Source organism: Helicoverpa armigera, chromosome 3 (genome assembly GCF_030705265.1).
Source record: "Helicoverpa armigera isolate CAAS_96S chromosome 3, ASM3070526v1, whole genome shotgun sequence".
Lineage (NCBI taxonomy): Eukaryota > Metazoa > Arthropoda > Insecta > Lepidoptera > Noctuidae > Helicoverpa > Helicoverpa armigera.
In genome coordinates this window covers 7,430,787-7,447,328 of record NC_087122.1, presented here as the reverse complement: position 1 = coordinate 7,447,328, position 16,542 = coordinate 7,430,787, and the positions used below count along the sequence as shown (strand labels likewise).

General features: G+C 36.9%; 1 protein-coding gene across 1 annotated transcript in view; it reads right to left on the bottom strand.

Moving 5' to 3' along the window:
* The window catches only part of LOC110375158 (band 4.1-like protein 4), a 36,574-nt gene extending 26,003 nt beyond the window's left edge, over positions 1–10,571 (bottom strand). Inside the window, 1 exon segment of the mRNA XM_021333172.3 lies at positions 10,214–10,571. The gene's annotated coding sequence lies outside the window, so the exon portion shown is untranslated.
* Between the last annotated feature and the right edge of the window lie 5,971 nt (positions 10,572–16,542).

The window sequence follows — 16,542 nt, the reverse complement described above, 5'->3', positions numbered from 1 at the left end:
GAATTTCATAAAGTTTAATGAGTACAAGTTGTAGTGTATTGTTATGAACATAACATAAGCCTAACTCAGTAAACAAAGCTGTACGAATTGAAATAACTTGTGGTTTTTCCTACTTTTGTTAAATAAAATTCAGGTTGCCGCAGGATAAATTCTCGGTTCTCGCGTTGCGCTCTTTCCAAGTCGGTCAAGTGCGCTTGGACCCGCTCGATGGCTTTTCATTTTCATTGTTTTTCAATGCCGTAGTAACTTTCCCGGGAACATCGTAAATTAAGTACCCAATCTCTTAGCGGCCGTGATTGTAGACCCATTGAATTAAACGGTGAAAGTATTTCTGTTGGCTATAAAGGTTGAAATATGTCAGTTTAATGTAATTAATTTGGCAAAACAATTAAACCCTGAAATTATTTATTCTTGCGTAGGTCAGTTATGTGGCGGTACGTTGATTTTTTAAACATCCTGCATTTTGAGTAGATTGTAATGAATTGAAAATAGAAGTGGATTAATGGAATGTCTTGAATTAAGTAGGTACTTATGTTTATTGTTTAGACCTCTTCAATGTACTCAAGATGTAGTGAGAAAGGAAAATATACCTAGTGAGTTATGTTGCAAAAGTTAATTCACTCTAACGCTTGTAAGTTACGAAGAAACTAGTAACAACTAGAAGAAAGAGGGACCAAGAATTGTGGAAACAAACAACAGACACGGCAATACGAGCCATTAATCCGAACGATCCCGACAGAGATTAGTGCTCCCGCTATTGACCCCACACCCCGCGCCACGTCCCCGCACGTACAAAACATTTTCCCGCCATTGTCTGACTGAGCAGGAAGTAAAAAGAGGAGTCGCGATTGACATCGTGGCTGCGCGCGGCGACCCGGCACCCGGTGTGCACCCCGCTCTATCGCGGTTGCACTCGATATTTGCGATTTTTCCTTTGTTTTCTTGAGAAGATACACACGAGATACTCCGATAGAATCGACGAACGCTAGATATCTAAATAACACGAGTCCCCGGCAATGTTCTCGCGCCGCGGTAATGTCTCCACAGTCTACACAATAATCACGTTCTCACGTATAATATTTCCCATGTGCATCGCGGTAACGAGATTTAACAGTTCTTTACAAAGACTCTTCGTGTACACTTTTTAACATTTACAGTAAAACACGCGGTCTGTTTAGAAGTATGCCTTGTTGTTACGCATAACAAGCGATTTATAAGAAACAGAATTTATAAGGCAGAGACAAAGGATTTATGAGACAAAGGAAGAGAGAATTTATTTATTCTAAGAAATTCCTCCCGGCGTTATGTTTTCTATTTTTTAGAACGATTTTATTTCTGTAATTCCTGTGATTACGGAAATAAATATAATCTAAAGGACTTCAAAGGGCGCGTTTTTTGTAAGTATCACGTAGCTTTTCATTCCGCGGAGAGGACAAACGACAGGCGAGGCAATTATGAAGTCGTTAGTGGCACTGCGGGTTTATGTAATGCTAGTATTTAAATCCTTTTGAGTTGTAAAGTAAGGCTGTTATCGTAACTGAACGTTAGGTTAACATGGTCTTCGTTGGCTGGTGTTTATGCCTAGTTTTGTTTAAATGGTAAATCTGAATAACACTGTAAGTGTGTGGTAGAGAATATGTGAGTATCGAAATGTTTCTTAGTTATTGGTGATATAAACAGCGTGTGTGCGAGCGGACGGCGTCGCATGCCGACACGCACTCGCCGCGCGCATACTGATGGCGACGCGTGACGCGGCTGACGCCTGCTGCCCGACACTATCTCAACTGCTTTATAATAGTAAATACTCGTTATCTATTCCACACTTCTAATTGTACAGGCCCTTATGTGTACGTACAAGCAGGTTTAATTACATGCGCTTAAAAGGGCACCACATGGACTTTGATTGTCAGAACTTATGTTATTGTCTGCGCGTACCTTTATATGACTTTATGGCCTAAACAAAATGACTCAGTATTGATAATGAAGGCAAACAAATGAAATAATAGTGTCAATTAATTAATAACCCATTAGATGAGTATGAAACCACTAGCTCAGAAAGTTTCCCAAACCTGGGAGATTTACAGGAATAATGTTATTAAAATTAGAAGCCAAGTTAGCATTGAATTTGTATATATTTTAAAGTGTAAGTAGCTGATTATTTAATTTAGGAATATGTACCGTTCTATGGTAAATCTTCTATCTATGAAGTATACTAAGAGATAAGTGACAGTTCTGAAATGATCGAAGAAGTAAAATATTTTCGTCTGGTATCTGAGTGCATGTTTGCGTCAAACAACTGCTTTCACCGATGACAAGCCATTAATTTTCGACATTTGTGAAATAATCACATGCCTGAGAAATCTATGCTTGCGTAAGTACATATAAACACAGTGCACGTGATAGAAAACTAGATATCAAAGAGTAAAAAGTAGGGTAAGGGGTTTAATATAAATATGCAACTCATGCTGTTATAAAGATTTACTTTACCTTTCTACTTAGATACGTATATATCTATCATGAACGTCTCCATTATTAAAGCAACCTTTTTGGAAGTAAGTATTTAAATATGAAAAAGGTACTTTGTACGCCCTTTATAAGGTTAAAAAGAGCTGTTAAACCCAACAGACTTATGCGAGTATAGAACGGCTTATTATATTCCTGGTGACTAATAACTTAAAAGTCGACAAATGTTGGCAACAAATAAAATAACTTGGCAGCGATTAAATATTTTCGCGACTATTATAATATGTAAGGTTCAAAATTAAGGGTGTTATAAAAACTAAAAACTAGCAGCTGCGTTTGGGTAGCAAATAAACTATACCAGTCAATTGAAATATTAGGTGAGGAGCTATTTATAATGACTTGGCGACTAATAATGTTAGTTGGGTGGCAAAAATAATATGTTACCAACTATTTCGTGCCGACTAAAAACCCAGTTTCAGGCTTCGCTTTGTGGATAGCGCTAAATATTAAAAGGAGTACAATAAAAAGGAATAAGAGTTAATTATTAATATTGTGTATCATAATTTCATGAAAACGGCGGAAGGTGCGGTGGTATTATCTCACTTGGCGCACTATGAAGATGGTAGAATTTAATTTGGATTCATTTTATTTAGCATATTGCCATTTATAACCTTCAATTAAAAAAACATTGTATAAAAATTTAAGTTAGTGACGAAAACGAATCGCTGCAAAACCGACTCCACGTAGTCTTATCTGCCCTACCCCTAGAGTGCAATTCAAAACCGCGTAGGCGCGGAGGGGCGAGGCGGCCTGCGAGCTGAGGCGCAGGTAGTTTTAACGCTCGCCGCCGCAGATGAGGCTGGCCGGGCTTGCCGGCCAGCAAGCCGAAGCTGCGGTGGTGAGCGTGAAAACCATCTGCGACGATAAGCTCGCATGGGACCGCCGGAGCCCCGCAGCGCCGGAGCCGTGACAGAAGTCATGCTTGCTGCATGTTGCATGCTTACTTCCATGCTATTCATCCATAATTTTGAAAATAACAGCCGCAAAAATTTTTTCTTCATGCCATTTTAGACTTTATTTAAAGCTATTAAAAAGTCGCACAATATATTTATAATAGGAGCTAGTTTATATTTATTCTTCATCCAAACAATTTTAAATAGAACCTGATTTGTATTATTTATGAATGCCTATTTTCTATTTTATTGTCATCATTAAGTTTTCGCTTAGATATTAATTCAGTTACCAAAAGAAAAACTTGATGCTAGTTTAAATTAAAACGGACCTCATAACTGATATATTAATATGCTACCTTTTACTTATTATGATACTCCTTTTTAGCTGCCAACCCATTATAAATGGTACCCACTCTATTATTTTTTAAAACCTATATTCGTTTTACTTAGTCGCCGCGTTAAATACATGCCGTATAGAACTGACGTTTTAATTCCTCAAGCAGGTACCTATAATATTGCATTAAACATCCTTAAAATCGTCAAATGCGAGATAACTACAAGTAACTTTGTTCTTCATAGCGACCTTATGTGCACGTAACGACATTGAAATGAGCACAAACATGGTACATTAATGTAAAATAGCCGAATAGACGGTAATACACCGGTATCAATCAGTACTAAACAGGTACCAGTAGTTCGTTTGACTAACGGAACGTGAATATTTCGTCCGGATTCGCTGCATGAATGAGTGGCTTTGTACCAACTGCTACTAAATGACGCCGAAACTACCTACGTTTTATGAATTTCAATGGAATGCGTTTGTAGAGTGCCTAGGTATTGAATGAGGACCTCTCAAAATTACATCGCTGTTCATCGGCGAGGTTTCAAAATAATTGAAACGATCGGATTTTACACAATTTTTTTATTCCGATACAAAATTAAATTCTCGTTTCACGTTTACGCTTTATTTTGTAACGAAATATCTTGTACGTATTGAACGGTTGTAGGAAACGTGGAAAACAAATTACTTCTACATCATTATTTTCTCAAATTACACAATTCAGAGGGCTCATGCCTATTCCTATTAAGTCAAATGACCCAGCTCGAATTTTATACGGCAATAACTCGCACGCATTACTCGCGAGTTGCATGTACCGCTCGCGTCTGATATTCAAGCGTTAGAGAATAAATTGATCAGAGGCCGTATCTCGGCGGACGGACGTCGTAAACTTTGTACAACACCGGCCGCACTTTTCGCGCTTCGGTGCGATAAACCTACACACGCAAAATTACATCGATAAGGCAAGTTATCGTGAGATTTTCTTCAGAGCGCGCTGCAGTTTGACTCTAGCCGTTCAGGGAAATAAGGAAGTCATTTTCAGAGATTTACTTCATGTTTCTTCTTTATATTGTTAATATTGTGGGTTGTACAGAACTTCACAAAAGCCCATTATACACCCACTCAGTATTATTCAATAGTCAGTTCTGAATATAAAATGTAATGCATTAAGCACTATATCCTTGAAATAAACTTAACAGATGACTTGGATCCGAGTAGTTAGCTGGAAAGAAGCCAAAAACAGGGTTGCGAATAGCGTATAAGTAGGGACTTATACAAACACATAGACCTAGGACATGTGTGAGTACACTTTGCTTAGGTAAACCTATCCAATAAAATGTTAACAACATTCTCGCGGTACGAAATAATCATGCAGACCTCCAAACGGTTGGATTGGCGCTTAACATTATTCAAGCCTGACTCATAGCGTAATACGTTCCAAGTACTCCCAGACTCTTCAACGAAAGGTTTTTTCTTTCTGTTGAAAATTAGTAGGTACATTTATTATTATGAGTAATTTCTGGAGTCTCAAATTAAGGCAGGTAGCCCGCGGCGCTCGCAGCAACAATCAGTGGAGCGGCTCAGAGCATCCCATATGAAGGCTCACCTCGGTTTGCCCGGCTCCGCCCACAGTTTAACATTTTTCGACTCGCCTGGGAATTAATACTAGTTCGTTGCATTGTTTATTATAGACCACTCTAATTATACTGTCATTATTATTTTCGACTTAAGCCGAAGAGCGATGTTGTGGTTTTATTTTGTTCGTCCGTGATTACCATTAAAGGGTCAACGTCTTTAAATTGTTTTGTACGAAATTATCTGGATACTATATAGGCTGTCGATACAAAAACGAATAAAGCTTGCATGTGAAACGTTGTTAGCGGAGCTCTATACAAAAGCTCTGTTGGAAATATTGGACGGGATGTATTTTGAAATTCATTTACCTACTTATTGCTTTGTTTGCATTGACATTTGTAACCACACAAGGCAAAAAAGGTATATTTTTGAACAATAGGTCTATTAGGTAAATAACCTCTTATCGTGTAACAAACAAACAACTTCATCCATAACGCTTGGTATAAAAATAAATAAAAATGCATGAAAACAAAACATTTGGCCTGTTTACTTTGTTTTTCGCAAGTGACGTCGAGCGGGTACATTAGCATTAAACACATATAAAATTCGCACGCTCATAACTGCGCGCCTCAATCCGCAAGCTCGGAAACCGTATGAACGAGGAAATTGTGAGATCGTTATTTTTTGTGACGTAATAATAGAAGCGTTAATTAAAAAGCTGCAGTTATCACATAAGGATTCTTAAAGCATTGCCTGCTCTCTGCCCGGGAGAAGCGCTCACTGCAATTTTAATAAATAAAAACTCCTTTGAAGAATTATTATGAGCGTGTTGCAATTTCTTTTAAGACTGTAAGGAATCGAGAAAATTATCTGATCTCCTTACTTCTGAATGTTAAGTAAGTATGTTATAAATCAACACTTTACTTAGTCCCTTTACCCCCAGCTTCACGGCTTTACTGTATTTGCTGCACCGGTAAATATTTATAACAGATTTAAACTGTGCTTTAGCGCCAGCAAAGAGCTTTTGGCAGCAGAAAGATTCGTAAATATGAGAGATGATAGGTACCGCTAAAGTATAATATTAACGGCCCTCGTGGCCTCACCTGTCTCATAAAGTTACGTTATGTTACACCTTATCACTTACTTCTTCGTACACTCACGCTATACACATTTGAGCTTGTTAAAGTTGTTCTATATGGAAGGTAAGTTTGAATGTTTACGCCTACAAACGTTTATTTGATTGCCTTCGCCTATTTCTTGGATCGATCTAGGCTGTAGTTAAAAGCAATCGCCAATAATCGGTTAGTTAAAGATTTATTGCATGCCTGTGGTATGTGGGTATACATTGAGCGCAAGTAAAGTAGTATGCCTTGTAGAGGTTGCTGGTTGTTTGGGTAGTCGGCAAAGTTTGAACTCATAACTCACATAGGCGGCACATAAGAAGGAAGTTGAAACAAGCTCGCGATTAACATACTCAGTGCGTTTCAACGTAGCGCGGCGCTTCTCCACCTTGTATGAGTGAGCAACTAACGAAGAACCCCTCTAAAACTTTGTTTTACGTTCGCACCGCACTCGCTTTGTGAATTAAAAGCGGTGCTCCTTTCGCACTAAAACGCCCCTTAATGAAACGCGATCGTCGCAAATTCGTCTAAATTTCCGCAACAATGAGTACGCCAGGCGTCGTTTCGCAGACTGCGCGTTACTCATCCGCCCGCATAACGAGAGGTTAAATTAAATAACAACGAAACTTTGAGAATCCCTGGAGTCGAGTGCTGTAGCGATGGAGCTATATTATTAGTTCGATTCCTATTGGAAGTTCCCGACCGCAAACAGCTCGTGACGGGTTCCACTGTACGGAACCAACTTACCTACTGCTGCGCACCAGTTTGCTAAACATTAAAACTACTAAGCACTTGTGAACTCTGGCGCGGACTTAACATTTAATTCTGGTTTTTATTTGTGTCAATGAACTGCACCGGAGAAAAGAGTCAAGTGTGAGTAGCACTTCCGTTAGGTACCAGTACTCCATATCTGATCAGTTTTAAATATACAATATCTTCCCACCCTGCTAACAAACAAGAAGGAACTTTTTATTTTGGACGAGTTTGTTTTTTAGAGTTTTTTATGTATCGAAAAACTATTACTTTCACTTTCATAAGTTTTTATTTGATACTCAACAGAATGATTTGGCCTCCCCCAACCCCATGAACAAAATCCAACTTTTTCACTTTACGTTTATTTCGAGCCGCTCCGGTGGTGTTGTTGTTTTACCAACAACCAACAGTACCCCTATTATACAGATTTAATACCGAATTTAAAGCCTTCGTGTTTTAATAAATAAGGCATGTTTTAGTATTTTCATTTTATGCTTGCAAAAAGAAAGATGGATATTTTGCAATCTATCAATAGATCCAAAGTGTTAGGTACGAATACAGATTACCATAACGCACCTAAATTACTTTAATTCTGGCGCCGCTTATTGGAACGGGAACGCTTTGACAGACACGATTCAATCTAGTAATCGGAAATGGGCATTGTTGCAACAAAGGTCCCATTGTCCTCCGGCAGATCGTCCCCCGCGCCCGCGCCGCCACTCGCCTCATGCTCGCGAATATTCATGCCGCAGCCAATACAGCCCCGCGCATACAGATTCCAAAATGTCCCTCACAATAAATAGAACCTATTCGAATCTACTACACGTGGCCGTATTCATATTGAGTTGTAAACGACTCTTCGGAACTGCGGGAGTTTCAAGAAAAAACATAAAACGTAATTGTGGTGGTAATCTACTTTCCATACCTTGCGAGGCTTTGGCGCTATATCTAAACAATTACTTTTTATTCCAAATGCAAAGACAATTAGAATATTGGGACTAAAAACACAAAAACGATAGCTATATTGCCTATTCAAATTCTATACAAGAATCCCAGTAGGTAGGTACTTACAAGGAAAATTCTCTAGTCATTTGATATCTATTCAAATTATTTCGATTATTTTTCTCGTCACCATGCTGGTACATGTAGACGAGTAGAATCGGTAGTCTACTGAAGTCGGTTGGTGAGATATTTGGTACCCTTAAGAGAAACTTAAAGACTGCTAACTTAAATCCTACTCATTTTTAAAGAAGCAATTTTTGCTTTGACTTGATATTATTATCTCAAATACTACACATAATATGAATCCTTAACACTTTGATTCAATATACGTGAGTATTCAGTACCATTTCCTTGAAAATACATAAAAGTGGAGGATTCACCAGGAGGTACTTGCGTAGTGTTGTCGCAAAACTGCCAATATAAGACGTTTTTCTCGGAAAGCAAGTTTCAGGGAAACTCTAAAATATTGCTCTCAAAGGAACTCTTAGAAATTACATTATTCAGGCACTTTTATATTTGCATGAAATCACTCTATTCTGTTTATTATCTTGTTTATCTGAAGGCACTCATAGATACATGGCGGGGTTAGTAGGTCCTTTCGAGTAACAAGAACAATTTGTAATCTTGAGATATCTTAACAACCAGAGGACAAAAGAGTAGTATAAGTCGAGGGGTCGATTTTCGATGGTTTTGAAGTGGGTGGTCCGTTGAGTGGACCGTGATTTACAAATCTCTGGCGAGGACAAGAACCCTCTTGACCCTCTCGTAAGGTGCCCGAATGGCTCCCGAATACCGACTTGCGTACTATAAATTATACGACGAAATTCAATTATTAAACACCTAGATAGTGCACATTATGTTTCAGTTAATCTATGTTATTGCATTTAATATACTACCTATATATACCAAGTATTAATTGAAAATTCGCCACAACTCATCTCTATCTGGTAATGGCAGTGTTATTAAGTTAGCAATCCAATAATCGGCAATTTAATAGTTGTAGTGCCTAATGATAATGGCAATAGGATATCGTAAAATTTTCGATGTGGTTTTTATCTCAACGATATTTCTAATGAATAAAATTACTGATATGGGAGTATCACATACATATTAATAAAACGGCACACAAAGACATGATTCAAAGCGAAAGCTATAAATGAGATCGACCTCGTTATCACTGACAGGCAAAGATAGAGAGAAAGAAAGATGGTATCCCCCAAGAGACCATCTTCAACCAAAGATACCAATATGTTACATTGGGACCCAAATGTAACATTTGTTACCCCCAAGTTTACTAAATTAGGGTGTCTCACAAAAAATAGTGTTAGGCAATATACCATTAGGATCTGCAAAAACAAAGTTATGTGCTTTATCAACGACTACTTTTTGCATGACTATATTGTAATATTTTACATCTTCAGTAGAAAAAAGGAAGGTCCACCTTGAGCACCTGCAGAGCTTACATCGTTGTGATGGGTCTTTGGAGCCCTAACGCTGAGTTACCTCTGGTTTGTAATGTACAAACTTTGTCGTAAATAAGCCCCAAAAGTACATGAGGCTACTGTATAATCAGTTCCGCTACGAAACAAAATGAGATTATTGCCAAGGTGAGGTAAGTGCGGCCAGCGATGGATGCACGGCGCCGTCGACCGAGGCACCGGCGGCGGCCATTCAACTCAACCGTGGCCTCGCGCTGTGCCGGCCTTCATGGAAAACACTGCCGCTCAACAATTGTCCAGCACCACGTTATCCATTCATAATACCAATCGCCCAAACAATGCGTGTGATACACTAAATCTAATACCCGTTAAATTCGATAATTAACTCAAAACGAAAGAGAATGGTCACGCATCATAAAGTTATTAACCAAGTGAAATTCTAAGAATGAACTTGACATGCTACCATCCATACAAACCACACTGTTGACGCTGATACACCACCTGCACGTACACATTGTACGTACAAGATAAACATAACGAAAACAAAGTTGAAAAAAAAGTGCTTACTTGTAACTAAGTCCAAAGTTGTCCAGTAGACGGTTCAGGCTGAACAGTAACATACAGAGTTGTAGAACATCGTAAGTTAAAAAGCAAGACAATTTTTGCACTTAAATCGTACTTGACGACATGACTGACAGAGCCGGTATTCTCCGAACACTTCACGACACTTTTATTAAGTTCACATTTTACAATGTTGTAACATAAACTCGTCTTAAACTTATCAGTTAATGAAGTTTACACCAAACTGGGGTCACAAGTGTAATATACAAAAGGGATGATATCGCGAGCGCAACTTGGTGGTTGTGTGCGGCAGCGTGCCACCTGCCACTGTTAGCGAACACGAATCTACTGCCGCCGGCCACTGCCTGCCGGTCCCGCGTTCACAACTCCAGCTCACCATGACACTACCGGTTTGCATTCCCGCTCTATCATTTACATTTTAGCACATACACTGATGCGTATACAGTAGCTCTCTGACTCACAGTCCATACCTAACAGGCAATGGATTACGTATACCGAAATTGTCGATCCCAGATCTGTTGGCAATGGCTTGAGCTTTGCGTGGGAGGGAAAAGCTCGCTCGGATCGCTTCCTACGGAGCTATTTCGTTTAAGTAAAACGCAGCGCCCTCTATGTGAGTTAAACAGAAAAACGACAGCGCCATCTACTTGATGCATAGGGTAACATCAACTAAGTATAGTGTGCTTATGTCTCTTGAAAATGTCGTATGAAACTTGAAAGCCTCACCTACGATAGGTATTAGTTTTGATCAGAGAGGTGGCACTGCTATAGGCAACGCTAAAGTTAAACTGAATTCATGATGATAGTGATTTTAATAATAATGAACAAATCTATTAATATATTTAATTCTTAATTCACACAACCTTTCTGATTGCAAAAAAATGACATAATAATATGACATTTGAATGGGACGTTCTAATGTCAAGTGACAAGGCAAATCCATGAAAAATAAATAAGTTTTTATAAATAAGTTTTTTTTATTAATTAGTTTATAATTCTAGGCTGTTTTCATATAATAATGCAAAAATAATAGTATTATTTTATAACTAATATTTTATTTAAATAGGAAAATAATATATTTATTATAAAATCTCATTAATATGTTTCTATTTACTCCTAAGTACGACACTAATTTAAGTTTGTAATAAAAATATAGCCTAAAAGCTATCACAAAATGTATAATTTAATAATTTTTTAATCAAAATATAATATTTCAGATAATTTGATTATTAAAGATTATTTAATAAAAAAACATCGCTATGTGATATCATTAAATTTAAAATAAAAGGATCGTTTAAGGTAAAAAACTTGACCGTGTTATTTTATTTGTATTGTAGTTATTGTATTATAATAATTATAGGCATGATCTAAATCCCATTATGCATTTTCTTTTTTGTAATTTAACATGGAGGAAGATGTCCAGGACAGAGCGAAGTGGAAGAAGAAGATACGGAAAGCGGACCCCGTCACAAGACGAGATAAACGCTAAGATGAAAAAAAACATAACGAATGATGTTAAATCTGCGAAGTTCGACAGATTTCAGGTACGTACGTATTTATAAAAAAATAAAAGAAAAACTTTTAGTGTTATTTCATGATAAAAAAATAGGTAAAGAATAGCCCTTGCTGAATTCAGACATACCTACCCATTTTCTTTTGAAGACGGATTCTCAAAAATGTTCCTGTATCTATGCCTATTCGCAAGAGCATGTCATCAAAATTAGATGTTTTTAAGAGAAGTATGTATGTATATGATATATGTATCTTCAAATAGCAACAGTTTTTAACGACCTCCATCAATGATCTTTAACTTCAAAAGATAATAACATAAACATAACCTCTGCATTGGCAACCTTATGACCACAATACCAGTCATGTTTCAACGGTCTCATATCGTTTATGTAAACGAATGACTCATTTGAACGATTCAATAATTTAATATTCTATCAACGGTAAACATTTCTGACTCACTCAACTTGTTATTAGTGAACGTGATAGTATTCTATGGCTACTAAGACCTATGTATTTGCTAAATATCCTATGACTCCTATCTTTGTATTAATATTAATGAATGCTTTGTTAGAATTTCTCTGAGTAAACCTTTACATTATTTTGCTTTGCGCTCCACACGCAGAAGATCCCTGAAGAGTTCTGCTTCTTATAATGATTTGATCATACGCGAATACAATTATTAACTCCTGTTTGATGCACACAAAATAAGAAAAAACGGATGTCATAATTAATCAACGATAAATAATCATAAAGAATATTTCATAGATTTTTCATGACTGATCAACATAATGACAATTTATTTACTTTGTGTGGCTTCTGCTTAAATACTTTGTAATAACACAGGATTTTTGACCATAGTTAAATAAAATCACTATCACTAGTAGTATCTATGTAAAATGTTACAGATTTTTCATAGGAACTAAGGAAGCATAAAAGCTTCCCCCGATGCGCGTTTAGTTCACGCCTCAGCGGGTAGCGTTTACACGATAGCTGCAGGGTTGAATTATTTGCTTCCTGACTCCCCTAAGGCCGACGCTAAGGTTAGCTTGCACTACAGTGTGCAGTTATCCTTAAACTATTACACTCGGAGCATCATCACTTGGTAAACTCTGAAGATACAATTTAATATTCATGAAATAAATTATGTATATTCGAATATTTTTCCCTAATAAAAAGAACCTCCCATTTCTTTAATAGAATGAACTTTTAAGTGGGATTTATGAGAATAATTATATAAGCACAAAATTGACACCCGAACCACAGTTAATTTTTGTCATTCTAATCGAGTTAACATTCCATTCTTTGACTTTGCATTGTAAATCAATTGATGTTGAAATTGCTTGCAAAATTCCAGTTTAAAATAAAAGAGTAGAGATAACAAAATGGTAACAATTGGATTTCGCGATACGGGTTTACGTATCGAAATAGTGTTTTAGTTGGTAAGTAAGTAGGTATTGCTAAATGTGCAGTTTTAAGGCTTGAATCAATCATTCTAAATTCGCAATATAATTTATAAGAAAATAAATTGAAGAAACCTAGAAAGTGCAATGTGCATCATCTAGCTAGAAGACATGTATGTTTTCCTGATGTTAGTACCTACCTAATTGTATTGAGACTGCATGGAATTGCAAAGAATCCTACAGATTGAGTACGAATTTTAGCAGATTTTAAATTAACACCACTCATGCAAACTCCCATCTCGGTTGTAAATGTAAAAAGTCAGGCCATTTCAATTCAACAAAGAAAATTGGTACCAGTATTCACGTCACTTTGGGCAATTTGCGTAACATAGCGTACATGTAACATAAGGGCGAAAGTATGTATTAGAACAATGAATAGGCTATATCCTTTATGGTCCAGAAACTGCGTCCGGCCTAGATGTGCGCGGTCGTGTCCAAGCCGTAGTGAAAGTACGCCATTGTTATGGTGACATACGTACCCGAGCCTTGTAAGTGCAATATGCTGTAATTGCGGCATTGCCAGCTTAAACGACCGCTAATGTTCTTGTTCTGTGTTTCTTAGCTCTTTGTATCTAAAACGACTTAATGATGACGATAATAAAGCTAATGCTTTAGTAGTTGCCGCTCTGTTGCAAAATGCAGGCTACGTTATTTGTAGAAGTTCTAAGATTTTTTTTCAGTTGGTGGTTAAATTTTGATCGTTGAACTCATTATATAATTATAATACATATGATGTAATAGAGCAATTTTTCAGCAAGTCATATGGAGGCAGACAGATGTGAATTAATAAGTCTCAGTCAAAATGATACGTATGATTATGTTTAACAAATCATTTCCAAGGTTATTTAAACAGCTAACAAATAAGCGACTACCAGTAATGGCACATGTTTGGCACTTAGCGTGCCCACGACACAAGACACCTTGGTGTAAGACGTGACCGGCGAGGTACCTACTAACTATTATTGTCCTCACCTTATTAGAATATATTAAAGCGTTTAGTGTGTGGGCTTCCCTAATATATAGATTTAGAATGTTGAGCACGCCATAGTTTAATACAAAAACACCATCAAATCCGAAATATTCGAAGGAGCTTCCGAGATTATTTTAAAACTTAGGTGTGATTATTTCCTTAAAGTATTTTATGTGGCAACGTTTAAATCATAATCAACTGTGATATGCATTTATGTCAGTGACCAGCTAACAGCAATTAATTTTCTTCCCATTAAATTTCCTTTTTAATGTAGGTGAACATAGATAGTCCCGCGCTTGACCACAATTTCACCTGCTGTTACATTCTTAATGATGCGTCCAACCAGACGTCTTGGGTAACATACACAATTAGCTTAGTTCTTAGCACTGCATGAACCACTACAATCCCGGTCGCACATTACCCAGATATAACCAATAACGCTTGTGTCGATTTCTGTGTCAAGTAATTGTACATTTATCGGCGTAAGTATAATTTCAACAAGTAACGGTAGTATGACAGTTTACAATAGTCTCCGGGTGATAGTAGGCCCGTTCGAGTGGAACACCAGTCGGTTCCCATGATGAAACCGTATACGGCTGTCGAGAGACGCGACTTGTCTTCACATGAGAACTTAATAAGATAAGTACGTACTTATCAATATTTTCCTAAAGAGGATCGTGATAAAATCTATACAAAAACTCCTTAGAACAAAATTCCTGTGAACTTTGTCTTTGTTTTTGTTACCCCAAAAGGACAACGGCTTACCATGAACTCGTCATTAGCGGGCCTTGTAACTTTATTGGATACTCCTAAATGTTACTAGAAACACTTTTAGACCTAAGGAACTTTAGTACAAACTTGGTTAATTTTTAAATCATTTCTATGTAAATAACCGCGATAAATTAAATATTATTAATTATCTTCATTTCCATGCCGTAGAACCAGAATGATATGTTTCGTTTCCTATTGACCTGTTTTTTACTTTCCGCCGGCCATGTCGACCATCTTGTACTACATATACTCATTTACTAAAGCGTTTAGTTTTTGTGCATTTTAAAGTACAAATGTCAAGGTGGAATACTCGTTACTCGCGAAAAAACAGCAAGCCTATAAGTACTTCAAATTATAATATCAATTCACGAACTGGCCGATTGTTTTTGTAAAATCTACTTGTTAATATTGTGTGAGTTAAAGGTGTAATAGATCAGTTAGCTATCCCTGATTTCAGAAGTTTCTTCAGTCAGCTAAAACTCTCTGGAAATGAAAGCATATTTTTTCATTAACTCTAAAATTGAACTGAAAAATATCCAACAGATTTTCTTTAACACAATACATATAATGGATATTATTATAAACTGATCAAGATTTGTTTCGTAGATGTCCAATATGACACGGTTGATTAAAATGAAAAATTATCATTACAATTGCTTTGTTCCGTTCTCACCTTGAAGTAATGAACGACTTTAATTTTGTTAACATGAAGAATGTACGTATTCGACAAACACCTGCTGTACATACAATTTTCGTTTATCGAATTTTCACAGTCGAAGTCCAGTAACAAGAAATTAACATTCTACACTTCAATAATTAATAATTTTACGTTCATAATAAGTGTAACATTTGCCGACAAAATGTAGTGAATGTCTGCAACTAACTACCGGAGTATGTACCGTTTGTTTTAATAATTTTCTACATGTTTCTCACGGAAGTGCTGACTTCTCAGTAATTGAGTTGTTGCCTTCTTCACACGATTCAGTCAGCGTAACGTTGAACCTTCCAGCGGTAATGGAAAACTCTAGTTTACAGCTAGACAAAGCGATGTCATTTTAAACGATGTTACGGCCTACTAACTATGAGCTTAACTGCTTAGTACATGCGACATTTAAAGCAGACTATCTTAAACTTCCAAACATATTTCAAATATTATTTTCTTGTAGGTTTTAAGTTTAAACATTTACCAAGTATATTAGTATAATTAATTTACTACGTGATTTGATTCCATGATTTTGCAAGCAGCGACGCAATGAAAACAAAACACAAACGTTTTTTTGCACTTGAGGAGCTTTTGACACGTCAATCTTAGATTTAGCTACTTGATGCTTATATGGCAAAAACAATATCCTATCTAATTTTAGTACGTTTTTAACGTTTAACAGTCAAGGCGACCCGGATCAAAGCTATGATATCATCCCAGATTTAGTGTAGTGATTACACAGCTCACTTAAAACAGCCGTGAGACTTCGTCTTTCCCGCGCATAAATCTTATTGATAAATTCACATTGTGTTTTTAATTTGGAGCAATTATCATTATTTTTAATGTTCATGTTAATTGAGGTTAGCAAACGGCGTTATGCTGCGTGATATAACAAATA